Source organism: Corvus cornix, chromosome 18, assembly GCF_000738735.6.
Source record: "Corvus cornix cornix isolate S_Up_H32 chromosome 18, ASM73873v5, whole genome shotgun sequence".
In the NCBI taxonomy this organism is placed as follows: Eukaryota; Metazoa; Chordata; class Aves; order Passeriformes; family Corvidae; genus Corvus; species Corvus cornix.
The window spans coordinates 2,839,179-2,858,526 of NC_046347.1; the positions used below are offsets into that span (position 1 = coordinate 2,839,179).

The 19,348-nt window shown below is 49.3% G+C and overlaps 1 long non-coding RNA gene across 2 annotated transcripts; it reads right to left on the bottom strand.

The window, feature by feature from the left end:
- Positions 1-1,968: 1,968 nt before the first annotated feature.
- LOC109145976 lies at positions 1,969-16,910 on the bottom strand. Of its 2 annotated transcripts, none has more exons than XR_005603369.1 (4): positions 16,666-16,910; positions 9,128-9,270; positions 8,931-9,002; positions 1,969-3,884 (listed from the first exon to the last, which is right to left on the bottom strand). It is a non-coding gene; the product is annotated as an uncharacterized LOC109145976 (long non-coding RNA). The 2 variants fall into 2 exon arrangements; XR_002047729.3 differs by lacking the exon at positions 16,666-16,910 and adding an exon at positions 9,983-12,789.
- Between the last annotated feature and the right edge of the window lie 2,438 nt (positions 16,911-19,348).

The window sequence follows — 19,348 nt, forward strand, 5'->3', positions numbered from 1 at the left end:
GAACAGCTTAAGGCCACTTACTCTCGTTCTGTCACTTTTTACCTGGGAAAAGCAACAGGCCGGAGCTCCCTGCCCATGACTCTGGGTTATCACTGCAGGAGTCACTGTACAGCTCCAACAGGGAGCAGCCTCAGGTCCCCACAGCACTTTCATGCCTCAGTTAAACACCTGGATGTGGTGACCATTTCCAGGTGAGTCCTTAGGACAGCTGGAAAGGACCTGTGAAAGGAAAGGTGTTTTAGAACTGAAATGGTCACTGTTCTTCTCCATGAAAGATGAACAAATTTCACCATTAAAGGATGAGCTCAGTCGATGTGAAGACCAGGTTGTTGTAACCTTTAGTCCTTCTCGGAGCAATTTTTCTCCTGAAGAAGCAGCTGCCAGGCCAATTCAGAGGGATTGCTCTTTCTGAAGGTGGAAAATGCCGGGCATTGTGTCCAGCCTGTGTTTGAAGTGGGAAAAAAGCAACTTTGAATAAGCTTTTGATGGGGCCCATGGCTCTGCTTGACCATAATGTCAGCTTGTAATTAGCAACAGATACCACTTCTGTCACTCCCGATGTTATCATCAGCCGTCTTGCGTTTCAAAGTGAGGAGAGGCATGTAAATTATGGGCAATTTGGTCTCTGGAATGGGCTTTATGGTTTTTTTCTGGTGGGCAACCCAGGAAGCCTGGAGTTTGTTACAGAGGTAGATGTTGAGCCGGCAGAGAGGAGCAGGAGGAAAGCAATGAGCATTACAGAGCTGCTCCAGCAGATCCCTGGAGGAAACGCATCCGTGCCAGCTCCACCATGAAGGGAGAGCTGAGTGGTGGCTCTCACAGGGGCTGTGTGTTTGGAGGAAGGAGGAGAGAAGGTTTGGAAGGAGCCACTGTCCTGCCTCTGGAATGGGGGCCTCTGCAAGGCTCCATTTATACACTGATGAGACCTGGGTGGGAAGAGGGTGGCTCGTGCCTGGGCAGCCAATGCAGCCTTATTTCTGTTCAGAATATTGCAAGTATTCAGCTGACTAAGGCTCAATTGGCTTGAGAACAACCAAGGCAATATTTTCCCCTCATTGATAGGAAATGTTGCCTTCAATTAAAATTCAGTTTTCAGAGTGAAGGAAAGGCTTGTGTTTCCCAAAATGGGTTTGAATCTTTGCAAGAAAAACAAAACCCCCAAACTCACATAATTTCCAATTTTGACCAAAAGAAATCTTAATTTTGTTAGAAAAAAGGGGCAAAATTTTCTGCTTCTGTTTTGGAGTGGGGTGAAGCAGGGGAAGTCTATGTCTTGCAGCAGGTCCAGTGAGTTTGCTGGCTCCCCTGGCACTGCTCTGCAGCTTAACAGATCCCACTGCCAGAGCACTGGCCTAGTATTTGATTTCATCTCTTGCTATACCAGTTACCAAGTGTCCTGTTCCTGCCCTGCTCTGGCCTTCTGCAGAAGGAGTCACACCAGAGTTGCTCTTTGCAAGGGCTCCCCAGGAAATGGGCTAAAACAGAATTTGGCCCCACACTGACTCTGTGGTGTCAAGTTCTCCCCTTTTGTTTGCTGGAGGAATTCAAGCGTCACTCTGCTGCTCCAATCTTTCTATCTACCACTGGCAAAGAACACAGCCAAAAAGGTTATCTGCCTCAAACAGAAATAGCTCATGTTTAGAAAAGAATTAAAATTTGTTCCCTTTAGAGTTGCAACCACATCCTCAAAGCTGTTAACCTGAAAGTGAACTTCAGATAATAAAACTCTAACCTCACCCCTACAGAAGAGCCAGCAGTCCGGAGCTACCTTGTGTGCTCTCCCCCTGTCTGCCCCATCGATTGCCTGATAGCACAGCTTGTTTTCTTTTTCCAAGGGAAGACAGCTACTAAATCTGTGCTCCCCATCCCTCTCAGCACTCTTGGGCTTCTCCACAGCTGCAACGCTTTTCCATCGTCCCTGCTCTCAGTTAAATAAACATTATGACACATACTGATTGCTTTAACAAACTTTACTGTTCCACGTCCTCGGCAAAGCACGGTTATCTTTTTACAGGGAACATTCCTTTCCTGTTGCTATGCCTACTTCAGCACCATCCAGCGTGATAGCCAAGACTGCTGAACAAACCCACAATTTCCAACCACTCCATTTTGCTCATCTTGAAATAGCTCAGAAGGGGTGTGGGGCCAGACCGCCGGCAGATGTGAGCTGTCAGAGCTCCTCTACCACAGCTCATCCCAGCAAGGACCCGGCCATGCTGTTGGAGGCTGAACGCCTCGGAGCTAAAAATGTCTTTGTGGAGCGAGGTGGGAGAAGGAAAAGAAGGGTATAGTCATAAATATTCTCCCAGCACAGCAGGGGAAGGTTGGTTTTATCCTCCCCATAAGGCTGCACTCGATGTTCTATAATTTGCAACTAAATTGCAGAATCCAGAAATATTTCTGGCAAATGGTATTTCACAACCATTCATCATCATCGTGCACAATTTCCTTTGCATGACAACCTATGTTTTAAAACTCGCAAAGAGAAGGGAAATTGCCATTTGTTTTGGCCAAGCCAAAATCGCCCTTGGCCCGGGGACTGGTGGTGCTGCTGCTGCTCAGGGCGATAAGCCCAGCGGGGCAGGTCCTGCCAGGTGGGTGCGGGCAACTCCTGTTCCACACGCCACCCAACAGTTTCAAGAAATGAGTGTATTTCAGTTTCCCCCAAGCAGCCCATTTTTCACCTCTAACACAGCAGAGCTATCACCCGTGTGGTTGTGCCACTTCGCTAATTACTGCCAGGCAGCCCAAAGATGTTAATGACAAATTTCCCCGAAGTCTGTGATTTCACCTTTTTGCATGTTGTTTTCACTTTCCCTTGTGCAAACATTTTCTTCTCAGCCAAGGGCAGGTTGGCTCCTGAGATACCTCAGTTCTCAAAGGTCTGATTGTTTATGTCTAGTGAAGACCCAGATGGTCCAAAATACATCTAGTATGTTGGACAACACAGGAGGAGGCCAGAGAAGCTGAAGAGGATTTCTGGCAGCTGATCAGTTGTAAAAAATAGTTCTTCCTCCTGGCATCGGCCAGAGTATTTTTGGGTCTGCAGGATGTGTGCACCTACTGCCCTCACAGCTCTCCAGGGTGTGAGCAGAGGAAAGGACTTGGAAGGAAACAGATAAATCCCAGCCCGAGCCACTTGTAGTCTGTATTCCAACAGCAAGAGCATTGCCAGCTATGCAAGGGTTGGAGACAGCCCCGTTTCCAGGGCCAGGCCAGCACTCACTTGCCCCTTGCTGGGGGATTCACCACCTTGTCCCACCTCTGCACCCAGAGCTATGTCCATCTCATGGGTCCAGGAGCTGCAGGAAGAGGTATGCCAGGGTCAGAGAGATTATACATGCAGTTGGAGGGGTCACCTTGGGATAAACCCAGCACTGAGGGAGGAGGTTTCTCTGTTCTCCCAAATGGAGTTGTACATGATGGCTCTCTGGAGACCCTCCACCAACCCTGCCCCAAGGGATCCAGCCAGGACAGCCAACTTCTCCCAAACCCAGGGATGTTTCTGCTGGCAGTCCCCCAAGGACTCATCTCCGGCCACAGCAGCACAGCCAGGGCAGCACTCGAAGCCTGCATGGCTCAGGAAGTGAAGGGATCAGAGAGCTGGACAGGCCCAAACCCAGATGGGGAGAGATAACCACGTGAATAGAGGAAATGATTCAGAACCTGGAGCTGTGAACAGCACAGGCTGCATGCCCTGGGTCTTCAACTGGCCTCTCCCAACACGGAGTGGTTGGAGTTTTTTTCCAGGACTCAGACAGGGATTCTTGGAAGCATATCAGGGCTGGGTGTGTGCACCAGATCCACGTGGAGAAAATCTGTTGTCTGATGTCTGGAGCATCAGTTGAGCGTTTTTCCATTTCACTCTCTGCAGGTTCCACAAGCTGAAGATTAAACAGACACATTCCTTGTGCTCATTTGCCTTTATTAAAGGAATAATGTACCTGCACATTACCAGCAAGGCCTACACCTAGGAGAAGTACTGTAGGTTATAATGGGAACAAGCACTCCTTCCATGGACAAAACATCTCCAAAGGCTTTTTTGGTCCATCAGGACCAATTCTTTGCTGTAATTCCAGTGCTTATTCTCACTGAACTGGCCAAGGTCAGCCACATTGGGAAGGGCTCTTTCCCACCATACCCTGCTAGCACATGCTCTGCCCTGCTCTGGAGGGCAGCTCCCTGCCCCCAGCCCCCCAGCTCCTGTGCCAGGCCCCCTTCACCACCCTGTATTTAAGCTCACCTCAGATTAACAAGCTGGCACTACTGGTCCCTTTTTCAGCTTTTCCAGCCCATTTCCTGGGCACAAGCTCTGCTTTCTGCCTCTCCACAGAATTGGGATTGCACAGCCTAATTGTCAAGGCTTGAGGTAAAAATGGACCTCCAAGACACCCCTGTGACTTCCACATCAGCTTGCCCAGTTTGCCAGCTTGACTGTGTGAGGGCAGCAGATGCTCCTTTTTGCTTTGGCTCCCTTTTGACTGTTTGGCAAAGTGCTACAGAAGCACATCAGACACCTTGGCTGCTTCTGGAAAGGTCCCTCCGATCACTCTCGCCTCCATTACCATCCCACCTCAGTCCTGATCAGCATCTTCCAGCCTTTGTCCTCACCCCATCCCTACAGGTTACTTATTTGCCTAAAATCACCTTCTTGTCCTGCTTGTCCAACTCGTAGAAGTGAAATAAGTTCACCTTTTCCTCCTGCCTACGGCATGGCCTCCACCAATTTACATCTTGGCTGCACAAGAAAAAAATCAAAGGCAGCGGTGATCCCCAAGTTTTGATCATCTCAGATGCTGCTGCAGGAGCTGTGACAGTCACAAGAGAGGAGAAGATCGAGGGTGGGTGGCCCCAGATATCATTGTGTTTAATTTCACATCATTAAATTGAAATGGGATTGAGTTACATCCAGTCAGTCTCTGAGAAATACAGTAAGAAAGGTCAGTGGCAGGGTCCAGCCCTTGGACAACACTGGATGTGGCATGGAGTGAAGCACTCAGGACCATAAATCAGTTCCCCACAGGACAACCAGATGAAATTTCTGAATTCACCCCTGATCTGGCTCTGAACTGGACACACAGGAAGCGCTAGAGCTGCCCACTTGAGAAATTAATCCACTCCAGACCAGCCTCAAGCCTGGTCCTGAAGGCAAGCACACCTCCCTGCCCCTGTGTCCTCTGGCCATGGACTGGAAATGCCACCTAAATTAGTGGGAAGGGAGTCTGCTTTCCTGTTTGTGCAAGAACTGACTTCTCTGAAGATTTGCCAGTGGTGGGGCTGGGTTTCAGAAGGATAAAATTCTGGTGAGATGAAGGGGAACATCAGTGAAGGTCAGCAAGCATTTGGGGTTAAATTTCTCCCCAGATTTATGTGAGGTTTGCATTGTCTGGCCTTCTTAAGCTATGCGATTTCTTGCATTCCTGTGAAACAAGAAGCCAAATTCATACTTGCTCTACATCCATTCATTTCTCTCCTGAAATTAATTTTGGGAGGGCTGTGGATGTTTTACCTTTGGCTTGCTTTGAGCCTGCCTCTGGCTTTGAGCCTGCCTTGTAGTTCTTCCTTTTCAGGGGAAAGAAAACAAAATCAAAATCAGAGCCATCAGACCCACATTTCCAAATGTATCTATTTCCTACCATCTCTTTAGGAAAGAAGCATAGAGAATCTTTAAACATCTCCCAACAAAAGGGGCAGAAAAGAATGGTTTGGTGAAGAAGTGGAGAAAGAAATCTGCAAACTTAAACCAAGACGGAGCAACAGATGAGATCCCGTCTCTGAAGAAATGACATTATGAGTCTGGTGAGGAGATGGAACAGGCTGCTTGTTGGAGTTTCTATCTAGGAAGCATCAGGCTGCCAGAGACTCCTGTAAGTGGAAGTTCTGGAAGAGAGAGCACGATCTGTCAAAGGGAGGAAGTGGTGCCAAGCAACACCGTCGACAATGGTTGACAGAAGAACCTTCTCGGGACCATTTGAGAATTTCTGTCCATTACAGAGGCTCTTGCAAAATCCCTACAAAATCCCAGCTCAGACTCAGCTATTCCAGAAACAATTGAACCACTTCAGAGCAGCAAGCAAATACCTAAATAATCCCTCTTGATCCTGGGCCCAGCAACAGCCTGGTGGGAGGGTGCTGAGATCCCAGATGTGCTGGGGTGGGTGCAAAGCACACTGCTGCAGCCATGGCTCTCCTGGGATGATCCCTTTCCCCTTGGCCAGCCCCAGAACCAGTGTCCCACCAGATCTGCTATGGCATCGTGGCCATGGTCACCATTCCTGTCCTTGCTCCTGCAGCACCTGCCCTCCTGGCTCAGGCTCAGGGAGCCCAGCAGTGCTGCAGTCTTGAGATGGCCTCAGGCTTTGCTCAAGAAAGTGGTTTCACTCCTGTTGAGCCATAACAGTGGGAGTAGGACAACACCTGCAGACACAGACCAGAGACATACACGCTTCTGGGGTGGCAGGTATGTGAGTGCCTGTACATTTTCCAAAAAGGGTATGGATTTTGTGGGAGGCTCCCCTGCTTTCGAGCTCTCCGCTCTAAAAGATCTCTTTTAAGAAAGTTGTCATTCAGTTACATGACACTTTTACAAGTAAACAACTGCTGCTTAGAAATCAGCTCCAGTCCATCTGCAAAAGCCTGGAAAATGCCAAATTCATGATTCCAGGAGAATATTATGTCTCAGGGCTCCCACCACCTGACCCAGTAGCAGATCTGCACTCATTTTCCAGCAAGTTATGTTTAATTCTGGCCTCTTAGAGCCAGACTGCTTAGCCCTGAAGTAGAAAGTTTAATACCCCTTTCAGAACACCATTAGCATTAACTATTTTTACTGCATATTCCTGTTACTCATGTAAGTGGATCCCCTTTGGGCCTGGCTCCAGGCAGCCCCTGAGCATTTGTTCAAGTGAACTCAGCGCAGTCCAAGCCACAGCAAAGAGCTGCTCCCAAAATTCCTGCAAGTGATGCTCACTTAGCACGAGCTGCACAGCTGGACTGGTTGGCTTCCCTGAACACAGACCCACAGCCACTGGGCACAGCCTCAGAGTGCGACTGCACAGAGATCCTGGGGCTGCTGAGCTGGAGGAGAATGGGACTAGTGCTGCCATCAGCTCTGCTGACCCACAGAACCACAGAATGAACCAGGTTGGAAAAGACCTTTGAGATCATCGAGTCCAACCTATGACCCGACACCTCCTCATCAACCAAACCACGGCACTGAGTGCCACATCCAGGCTTTTCCTAAACACCTCCAGGGATGGTGACTCCACCCCCTCCCTGGGCAGCCCATCCCAGTGCCCAATCACTCTTTCAGTGAAGAATTTTTTCCCGGTGTCTGACCTAAACCTCTGCTGGTGCAGCTTAAGGCTGTGTCCCCTCGTTCTGTCAGTGGTTGCCTGGGAGAAGAGCCCGATCCCCACCTGGCTACAGCCACACCTTCCAGGGAGTTGTAGAGTGTGATAAGGTCTCCCTGAGCCTCCTTTTTTCCAGGCTAAACAATCCCAGATCCCTCAGCTTGTGTTCCAGGCCCTTCAGCAGCCTTGTTGCCCTCCTCTGGACCCAGGGCAGATCCCCATGTCCTGACACCCTGCAGCCCTGCTCTGCCCTACACATTGCTCTGGGAGAGTGAAACCCTCTCTGATTGGGGTTTTTTTTGTTGTTGCTGTGGGGCAGCTTGCCAACCTCCCTGTAATCACTTCAGAAGTGCAAAACAGCCTGATCTACATTTCTGGTTCACACCTATTTTTTCAATGATATTTTTGGAGTGAGCCAGATTCTTAATTGGAAAGGGTATTACCTGGTGCCTCTGCAGTGAGGATCAGTGCTAATGCTTCCTCTCATCATATTCTCCCATTTGTTTTGCATTCAAAGCAATCCTAAAATCTGCACTTGAGATAGAAAAATCTCCCAGGAAGAGCCCTTCGGTCTGGTAATGGCATTTTCCTCATCTGCTGTGAATGTCATTGCTGCAATGTTCCCTTTTAGCACTCTGGGCTGTAGCTCTATATTAGGCCAACAAAAATAATAAGTCCTAAAATGAAAACCTCCAGATGATCTTGGCAGAAACAGCACGTCCATCACAAATGGAAATCACATTTGATACTCCACAATGGCAGGAAACTCACCTGGTTTTATTTAGTCTCCATGCAGTTATGTGCTATTGGCACTTCTCCAGAGTATCTTTTGAGAGGGACTTTTTTTTTAAACTCTCAGTTAGTGTCTGTCTTTTCTTATCTAGAACAGCCCTCATGTTTGATTTTCACTGAGGCCCTGTGCTGATTTTTTTTGTTTGTCTACTGTAAAAAGGTATAAGGGAACTCAGCAATCCATGCATTTACAGCTCTGTTCCCACAACAAGGTGCTTAAAATAAAGAAATTGGCTGAGGGTAATTGCTTGATATGAGAAAGATTATACAGGCAATGAACATCTGTATCACAGCTACAGTTGATGGCTCTGAGTGCTGTATCATGTGCCAGGAGCTCCCTGCCAAAAAAAATACTCAGAAAAAAAAAATTTTCCAGCCCAGCATATGCTTATATAAGACTTACCCAGTATGCAAAGAAGCTCATGAAAAAAAAAAAGAAAGAAAGAAAAAGGAAAAAAAAAAAAGAAAAAAGGAAGAAAAAAAAGGACAAAGACAAGAGCATTGAAATAACACAGGAAATTATGCAACTGATACCTGAGCCTGAGCATTGCAGATCCTATCCAGAAACCTCCCTGTCTTGCAAAGCTTTGGTAAAATAAAGCAAGTCATCCTTCTTTTTGAAACTGAGCTTGTTGATACAGAGTCAGATAAAGGTTTTGCATCTACGTGGTCACTGCAGGCCAGAGCAGCAGCAACACGGCCAAGTTTTGTCATCTCCAGCACCTGGGCAGGGGGACTCCCCCCTTGCTCTCCCCCCCTGCCCTCCCTCCAGGGCTCAGCACACACCTGAGGGGCACGTGGACTTTGGCTGATCCTTTGCACGGGCTCCAACTGTCTCTGTGGCTCTTAGCATGCGAGCTGCATGGATTAAAGGGAATGGGGAAACAAGTCTGGAATAAAATCAGCTGTGAATTTTTTTGCCAGAAATTTAAGCTGACCCACAGAAAACTCATTTCTGAGATAAGTTCAAGAACATTTCCCACCTTATTATTTCCATGTTTGCGTTTGACATACGGGAGGGTCACATCCCCTTCTTCTCCAGGAACTTCAGCTGTGGGGGCTCTGTAATCCCCACTCATCTGTAATCCCCAGTTCACCTGGGACTCCCAGAAATTCACTTGGGTACCTGAGGGAAATCCACAGAGCCATAGGTGAACAGGTGAGGGTTACATGAGCTGCATTTCACTGCTCAGCAGAGACGGGAGCCTGGCCGGGACTTGCCCGGGCACAGCACCGGGAGCTCGACACCGCATCTTCAGACTTGCCACGGGAGATCCCCTTCCCACCTAGCACCCAGCAAAGAAGGAGGAAAAGTTCTCAGGCTCCCTTGTGCTCGGGGGGGCTGCTGACCAGAGAAGCTCTGGTTCTGTTTTGTTTTGGTGAAGAGCTCACCCATCCCATGACCAACCACCCTTGCCAATGGTTTGTGTCTGCACTGAGGGTCTGGACACCACCAGCAGCTGCAGAAGGAAGAGAGAAGCACCAGACATCTAAATCTTGCCAAGCAGTTGTGTAGTGAGGGGAAGAGAAGGCAAAGACAGGACAGGACCAGAACAGTCTCCCTGCCCTGAGTGAAACACTTGCACATGTCTCCTGAAAGAAGACAACTGCCTGCAAAACGCTTTGATGGGAGCCCCCCAGTAGCGTGGTGTGAAGAAACCTTATAGGCTTGGCCTGGAAAGGTTTGATTTGGAGTTCAGTGGCACCAGTGGGAGTTTCCATCCTAGCTTCAACAAGCCAGAAACTTGCCATATTCTTGTTTAGGCTTTAGGAAGCCATACATTCAGGGGTTCCCATGCCCCTGCCTCTTGGTCTCTCCCTGCTCCCATACTACCCACCTCACCATTAGGTTGTCTTCTCCCACTGGTCCAAAACTGCAACCCACTTTCTTCCTTTCAGCACAGCTCCCTCTCCATCAGGCCCAGTGGTAAACACATTCACAGAGCCTGGAGAGATATGTTTCTCCTCTTGGGCTGCAGAGCCCCAGAACTGCCCAAAATCAAATTAATAGATTAATGTCAGGGAGAGAAGCATGTCCCCACCGCTGCCTTCCCAGGCCCAATCCCACAGCACCTCATAAACAGCCCCACTGTAGGATCTGGCCATGCCCTTTGGCCAAGTGGGACCTGAGCCTCATGATCATGAAGGAGTCCTTTGTACCTCTGAAATGCTGTGAGCCTGTGAAAAAAAGTTCCAACAGTCCCAAACTCCTTGGTGCCCCAGAAAGTGAGTGAGCAGAGGGGGTGGGAGAGTTCCTGAGCACGTCTCAGTGGGCAGAAGGAGGACTATCTAATCAGATGTGGATGGAGAACGAATAAAAAACAGCTGCTTCTCACCAGATCTTCTCCCAACTGGAAAAAAAAATGCAAACACATACAAGAACAAGGGAAGAGGCACTGATGAGCTGTTATCTGAATTTATTGCCATCATCTGACCCACAGTGGGGTCTACTTTTTTTTCTTCCTTTAATTTATAACCCAGTTTCTCATCACATCCTGACATCACCCAGGGAGTTAGATTTCATAAACATGCACACACATCTCACTGGAAACAGGATGAACCCCTGGGCCATCCTGGGCTCTATGCAGCACCACCCCAGCAGCACTCCCCAGGCACCCTCTCTTCCAAGACACTTGGTGTGACCACGACAGAGCCACCCACCTTTCAAGCTCTGAAGGCAGCTTGGAGGGGATTTTTGTACCACTCCAGTCTAAGGCAGCATTCACCCTCGTGTCCTCTTGCTCCACCCTCACTGCACTTTCCTTCCAAGGGCGCCAGAGCACTCCAGAATGATTTATGCTGTTTTCTTTTGGCAGTACAATATATCAAATCCTTCAGAGACTGGGTGGAACCAGAACTGCCTCCTCCATCACTCAATCCAGGCTCAGGCTGGAGAAGCCAGTGGTCAGCATGTTCTGACCAACACGTTCCCTGGTCCAGCATGGGTCCAAGAGAAGCAGTGCCCGTGTGAATGGCCCATGTGGGAGCTCTTGCCTCTCCTAACATTGGAATGAGAAAGCTGCCATTCATTTGTCTAAATTCTCTGATACTTGTCTGCCTGCAGCTTCCCTTGGTGAGAAATCAGGAAGTGCCCCCTTTCACAGTGATCTCGGCTGAAAGGTCAGACCAGATGAGCATGGGGCTTAACTTCCCTCTGCTTTCAGAGGTGGCAAGACAAGCTGCAGCTCAGGGAGGGCACAGGGGAGCACAGAACACTGTCAGCACAGGCAGTTTAGCTCCAAACTGCTTTTAAAACCAGTTCAGCCAAACCAGTGTGAGACTGGATAGAAACCAGCCTTGGGACCAGCAGCAGTAATGCACAGGCAGCTAGTCTGTGGATTTACTTGGAATGATTCAGGTTGCTGTCCCAACAGCTTGCCTTAGCTTGATTACCTGTAAAATCAACTCAAATTAGTGGAATGTGAAATGGGACAAAATTGAGCTATGATGTGAAGGCAGGGAGAGAAACACAGGATCTCCCAACGGGTTCACTTTTCCTTCAGCACAGACATGTCTGAGCAGGGCTTGTCCTGGGGCTGGACACCAGCAGGGCCAGCTGGATGGCCCCATACAAGTCAACATCTAGTTGCTCCATCTTTTTCTGTGTACCCAGCCTAAAATCCACCTACCCAGCTGCTCAGCTCCAGACTGATGTTCTCACGAACCCCCAGGCTCTCCGCAGCAGACTTAACACAGGAGCTCTGGAATAATCTCCTGGAAGAGCAGGAGCAGCTTCCTCCAGCCCGTTTGCTGGTTGGGATAGTTCTTCCTTTGACTGATGATCAAGAAGCTATTATGCCCTGAGAGGGGAGTGATTTGTTCTAAAATGCTCATGGCATTGCTTCAGTGCTTGGCAATTCTGTCTTGTTATCACTAGTGGAGAATTTTACAGGCCACTGACAGACCTTCAAACGTGGCCATTGCTGTGTGGAAAATCCAATTTGCTTTGGAAGTCTCCTGACACAAGGCCTTGTCTTCATGGTCCCTTGGCAAACCATTTTCAGCACATGCATCAGTTCATGACCCTGTGATTTAACGGACATCATTAAATTTTAGCAGAAGAATCCATCACTTTAAAGGAACCCCTAACAAGTGTGTGACCTAAAAGTGAGACCTAATATCCTGGCATCTTCACACAAAGGGCTCCTTTTCTCTTAACATTTGGCTTATCTCCACGCCACTCCCAGGTCAAGTTCAGCAGTGAGCCCTGGTCATCAATGCACCATTGAGCTGCTCCAGGAAAAGCAAATCACATCAAAGCAAAAAATGTAAATGTGCATTTCTTCGCAGCATCCCCCACTGCCAAACAGATAACAAGTTTATGTAGGCACAGAAAAAAAAAAAAATCCCTATTTGAATAGTAATTGTTTGCTTATAAATTAACCCACAGAACCGTGCCACATGCCGTAAAACAATTTTACATTACATGGGCTTAAACGGTGGGGCTGCTATAATAAACTCTATGTTGAGTCACCAAATTCCTCACATTCTTTGACTTCCCATTATGTCTCAAATGTCAGATATTTCACTGGGGTAACAAGCAGTAGCAAGGGCTGGGGGTTTGCGTGGGTTTTAATTGTAAAAGCAACATTCTCACAGAGAAGGACAGACAAGGTTCACAACCCCACTCTGTGGCTTGGGCAGATTGGAGGAGCTTCAAAGACTCCTTGTCTCCCCACTGGGTTGTTTTGGGGGTTTAAGGCCCCTCCAATCTGGCTGAGGGTCTCAAAGCTGTACAGCACTACCAGGCCTGGGTCGTGGAGCCTCTGCAGGCTGCTTCCTTCTCATGAAAAATGCGTATGAGAGTGGGGCTGCAGCCTGCAGAGGCTCCTGGCTTTGGGCAAACCATCAAATGGCTGCAACAGCCTCACGGCTACCCTCCATTCCAATTGCATTGTCAAAGGCAAAGTAAGTCTTCATCACTTGGAGATTGTTCAGTAAAATCTAGACTTTATTTATTATAAAACATCAGTGTTTAAAGATTTTAAGATCTTGTGGATTCTCCTCTTCCTTTGTATTGTGGTGCAGAGGAAGCCGGACCTTACTCAGAGAGCATTTATGTCTCATGTGCTTTTGGTTGGTCCTTTGTCTCCAGAGAGCATCAGTGAAGGTTGTGCACCTTCTCCATGGATCCAAGACAAACCTGTAGGCAATTTTGACATAACCTTTCTCCCAAAAATGCAGCTGAGGCTCCGACTTTGTCCATGTCCTTAAGCATGGATGCTTCATGGAGGCTGCTGGCAGAAGCTCAGGAAAAAAACAGGAGCCCAGGCATATCCTGTGATGTACCCAAAACATGTGCATGTGCCTGGATTAAGAGAGGAATTGCCCAGGGCCAACAAAAAGAGCTGAATTTCCCTTCCCTCAGTCTGGAACGCAGGTTTGGCTGGTGTTTAACACTGATCCAGGGGTGAAGCAGAGCTCAAGGCCATGGCAGATGTGCAGGTTTGTCTCTTGCAAGGGCAGTGAGAGCACAGGCAGCCCTGGCCCCATGACACAGCTCCACTCCCAGCTCTGGAGGAGCCCAGCAGCCTGGGGAGCACCTGTGAGATTTTTCTTCTCAACCACACGGCCCCGTGCCTGCAGTTTTCCAATGCTGACAGAAAGAGTTTGAGGGTGAAAAGCACGCTGGGTGGTTATGACCAGACCCATGCCATTCCTCCTGGCATCTCTCCAGCATGAGCCCACTGTGCTCATCCAGGCAGGCTGTGCTTCAGCCCATCTGGCAGGAGCTGGGCTGAGGACGGACAGGACCTGGCATCCTGCAGCCACAGAAAATTCAAAAATATTGGGAGGGTCAGGCTACCACGATTCACTTTTTCTCTCCCTCCTCTCTTGTGCAAACGGGGTTGGGAGAAAGGGAGGGAGGCCCCACTGTCGCTCACCCCGATGGCAGGAGCATCCAGAGCTGAGCAAGCCCTGTGCCCCACACTGATTTCAACAAGCCCAGAAAAAAACACAACAGAAGCACAAGGATTTATCGTCTATGGTCTCTTCCCAGCTATAACCAACAGAAAACATCTGTAGGGGGAAGGAACCACTCGTTTACTCTCTGAAATGTCAGTGAAACCCCAGAGAAAAGGAGCCAAATGTAGCAATTATCCAGGGCTCCTCTAGCCCCCTGCAATAATCAAATATAGCTAATTTGCATTGACTCCTTTTTGTGCTGACTCCAGGCATGAAACAAGAAGATCACAAAGGAAAATCACCCCCAATCCTCCAGCCTTTCTCAAAAACTGGGAGCTGGGACTAACTAACCCCTAGGAGGAAAGCACAGCCTGAAGGACAGGAGCTTTAAAAACTTAATCCCTTCAGACAAATGTGAAATACGTGTGTTTGAGCTGGAGCATGAATCAGAGATGATTCTCAGCAATCCCTGATTTAATAACAGCGAGAGCTGGGTGCAGTGGATGCAGCTTTTCCCCCTCCCTCTACCTGCCAAATCCATCTCCAGCTTTTGAGGCTGATTTGGGGCTGGCTGTGGCACCATTAACTCAAACCTAAACAGCCTGCTCCCATCACCAACAGGGAGCCACGGGGTCAGCTAGAAACCAGAGAAAATCTTTTTAGTCATTTCTGAACGCAAAGCAAACCCTGATGATATCACTTACTCATGCAGACACTCAGTCGGGCAGTTTGCTGCCAGAGCACCTGGTCCTGCTGCCTCAAAATGCTGTGAGGGAGCCCCTTACACTTTATTAACCAAACTCACAGGTTTCTTTCCAGAAAAGAAAGATGTGAAGATGATGTGCAGGGCCGTGGGTGCAAGTGGGACCACCTGCAACTGAGCTCAGCCCCAGCATGGTGGGGCTCCATGGGGGGGAGATGCTCCCACCCATCCCAAGCAGAATCCCCCACTTATCAGGGTTTTTGTGGTGGAGGAACAGCCTCGTCCTCCAGCTGCCTCTCCTCAAGGCTGGAGAGCTTCCCCCAGCTCCCTGGCCAGCAAATAAACCACTCTAAAGCAAAGATGTTCTCTGCTCAAGGCAAGGAGCAGGAGCTGAGGCCACCAGTGCGGGACCTGCCACCACACCCAGCCCCTGTGCTCTGATTGCACCTGCAGGTCTGAGCTGAGCTCCAGGGGCATGGCCAGCACCACCACTCTGGATGGCTTTAGCACTAAATAAACAGGATAAACAGAGGGAAAGGGAGGCTCAGAGAGAGGAAACAACTTGTCCCTGAGTCACCGACAGCTAGAAACAGATTGCAGGTCTCCTCCTCCAGGCCTGCTCTGTTTTCCTGCCTGGGAATGTTGTTCTGTGGCTGTATCACCTTCTCTCAGCCTCCCCTCCAGCACAGTTTCACTGCCCCCTCCTCCCCAGCACTGAAGGATCTAAGCAGGAAGCCCAGGGTTGGTGGTCCAGTAAGAAATGCAAGGAAGGAGGCAACCTCTCTCCTGGGACCAGACTAGGTGGCCCTTTTTTGGTTCATGAGGAAATCAAGGGGAAAAAATGAAAATAAAAAGAAGAGAAAAATACCCATGTCCAAAGCTTGTTTTTTTCTGAGCAACTCCAGTTGTTTCTGCTTCCTAATAAATCATGTAGGCCAGGGACAACCAATCTGCACAGCATTATTATTGTCTCAATACATTTGTTGAAAGAAAAATAACACTGCGGCTTTGCTGAAGCAGACAGGATCTGCTTTTCCAAAAGGTTTGTTGATATTAGTCCACAGTCTTGTTGGGCTCCATGTATACTCTGGACTGAAAGAGCTTTGCTGCATTCCCATCTCTAAGATACAGAGAGTCACCAAACCTAAATATTACCCTGAGCAGCTGAGACCTCAAAAGGTCTTTCTTTGTTTTGCTCCACACTCTGTTTCCCATTAACTCTTCAGCAGCGTTTGTGTGCCTTAGACTTGCAGAGCCCAGGGCTGAACTTGGCTCCAGGCTGAACTATCTCACATCCATCTAAACAACAGCAACTTTGCAACCTGCAGGATTTACTCTAGAAGATTTTCCACTGGATGTGAGCAGCACAAGTCCCCTCCACTCCAGGGGCCAACTGAGGGCAGCCCAGGCTCTGTTTGGTGGACAAGCAGCACTTTGGTACGTGGTTATATCAGCAACTTATTGCCATCCAACAGCCCCAGAAAGTGATTCTCAGTCATCCCACATTAAGGAGCTGCAGGTTCTACTCCCCACCAGCCCACTCCTCTGCAGTTCCTCACACCTAAAAGCATCAGCACATTGTATGGACAGTCCACATGCTTAAATCCCCAGTGTTTAAAGACACCCAGAGCAGGGGCCATCAGCACCCCAGTGCTTGTCCTTGGCCCAAGAGAAGCAAGAAGTTGGACTGGGTGCAGAGAGCAATGCTCTGGGGTCAGTGGTGTGCCCTTGTCTGTCCATGCTCCACTGTGCTATTGCTTATTTCTGAATGAGAATCAAGCAGCCTGGATTTTTCTTTTTTTCTTTCTACAGCACATGGAAACCAGGAGAGTTCTCCAGCATATCCAGGAGGATCCCGCCAGGGCATGTTAAGAGCCGCCTCAGCTTACATGGGGACAAGGACGTACTCACCACACCATGAAGTGTGTCCACAGTGTGAGGGCTGTGGGATACACAGCACAGACCCTCTGAAGCAGCCTTGCAGTGCTTTGGAATCAGGTTACCTGACCCAAAGCAGTCTGATAAGCAAAACTGAAATGCCTGAGTTTTGCTCACCCGCAGCCCAGCCTTGTCTGCCAGGAAGGGACACAAAGGGAGTCCCAAAAGGCTTTGGGTGAGCACCCACAGGGAGTTCAGGCTGGGCACATCAGCCCAGGTGTGTCTATCCACACCCACGGCAGTGATCCCAGTCTGGAGATGTGGAAAGAAGGGAAACACTGAGACAAAAGAGCCGACAACAGGGAGTGCTGCCCCAACCAGAGGTGCCTGTCAGCTCTGCACATGGTGGCAGTCACTGACCATCTCTACAGCCAGTGAACAGTGTCACAGCAGATCAAATTTGCCCCCTGATACTCCCAAGTGTCAGACATTCTGATACCTTTGGCTTTGAGGGAAATTTAATAATTTAATTTTGAAGGCTAAGCTAAAACTACGTGGGGTTTAGAAGTTGGACAACAAGCACAGAGGGGTTTTTCCACCCAGCTTCACTTCTGCTGCCTCTGCAGCAGTTCCCCATAGCCAGGCTGCCTACACAGGGCTTGCTTAACATCATCACCCATTCCCTGCTCTGAGAGGGCCCTGCAGCTTGAAGGGGGAAGGAAAGGGCATGTGGTGTCACAAGGGAGATAAGGCAGCCAGCCAAAACAACCCCGCAAAGGTGGGCAGACACAGCTGGCCTGACTCGGGGCTGAGCCCATCCCTTCTGAAGGGCTTCAGAAACAGTGGAAGAAAAGCTAAGTGAAATAAAGGCCAAGGTTTAGCTAAGGTTTGGCTACTTTTAAAGATTTTTTAAGCATGTTCAATATATTTACTAGATCCTCTGACCCGCAGGAGCCGGTCCTGCAGTGTTCACACCCAGGGCATAAGGGGGCCTTTGCACCATGGGTCAGTAAAAGGCACTTGAATCGACAAGCCGAGACAGGGGGTATCTCCACAGACCTTGGCACTCAGTGGCTGAAATCAGAGTCTGAGCCAGGCCAACCAGCTGGTCTTCCTTGCCCAAAATCCACCATTCATCCCCAACTCTCCAGCATCCACCAGCGTTCAGGCATGTTCCTGTGACGGCCTCAAGCACTGACAAAAATTCTGATTAAAACATCCTCTGTGGGACTGAAGAAAACTGTTGCAGGGCAACAACATTTGTAGGGGATTTTGAAAACATTTTTTTTCCACCCTGGGAAAGACAGAAAGTCTTTTTGCATTTGGGGCACAATAATAGGCAGATAGGATTTCTCCGGAATAAGCGGATTAAGAACAACCCAAGGAAGGGTGGTAACACTGCAGAGTCAGAAGGAAAAAGCCCAAGGGCAAGGCAAGCTTGGCTCAGCTGCCCCAGACAACCAACATGGGACTTGAGCCACAGCCACTCCTGCTTATCAGCAGGGTAATGATTTCCATGCTGAAATCTGCTCCTGAGATGGGTCCTTGCCTGAATTTCATCCTCCCTTCAGCCAACGAGGCACAGGCAAACCATGTTTCACAGCACTCTGTCCAGCCCCTCCAGCCCACGGCTCCCCTGCGAAGAACTGACACCTCTCCAAGAACCGCCGCCTTCCACATCACAATGAGAGATGTGTTTGTTTGTGTCTCACTCGAGTCCCCATTTGTCCTCCCTAAAAACCACGGAGTAATTCAGCCCCAGGGCAGACTCCAGCCTGGCGACAGCACAACAGCAGAGTGGGGGGTGCCCAAGACCTTCCCCACGCCACTCCCTTTAAAAACACAACTCTGGGCTGAGGTGACTGAACTGATTTTTTTTAATTATTATTATTATTATTATTTTCCTCTCCAGGCAAACATAGGCTCTGCACAAACCAGTCTGACTCCAACTCAGTTTGGCGCTTCCCAAAGGAACCGGAGGAACCGGTTGGTGATGGGGCAACCCCTCCACAGCCACCGTGGTGCCTGGGTGGGCACCTGTGCCAGCCCCCCACACCCACAGAGATGACAGCGACACCCGTACTACCTCAGCCCCCTTCATCATCTCTGCCATTTTTATGAGGAATTTCATCAAGTTTCCATGCAGTCAGTAATGCCCTTGCCTGTGTGTGTGGCAGCAGACCTCTCCTTCCATCTTGGCCCAAAGCCCTTCTCCCTCAGCTCGTTTCAAGTGGGATAAACTGTTTATTTCAGGAGCAGCCAGGACCAAGCAGGATTCAGCCTCATGGCTCCACTTTCCCACATGGAGAGGAGCTGCTGGAAGGATCAGGAAAGAGACATTCCCCTTTCAGGACAACATGGAATTGGCAGCAAAGCTGCTGGGCTCAGCATCCCTTTGGCTGCAGCAGGGTCCCACCATCCCAGGCTCCAGGCTAAGAGGTCCATCCTCATTACTTGCACGAGATGTTCCTTTCATCCCAGCTCAGCACTTGAAACTGGCCGCTGGCTCCAGAGGGCAGAGCCAACCTCTGGTGTCCCAGCACAGCTCTGCTCCCAACAGGAGACAGCACCTCCATGGTGTGTTTTCCACCCCAGCAGCTCAGCACAGCCTCACCCAGCCTCCACCAAAGCAGGGAGTACGTTCTGACACAAGCATGAGTAACACCATGAAATAACACTGCAGCAAGGCTCTGCCAGCTGAAGGAAGAGCCTCCCT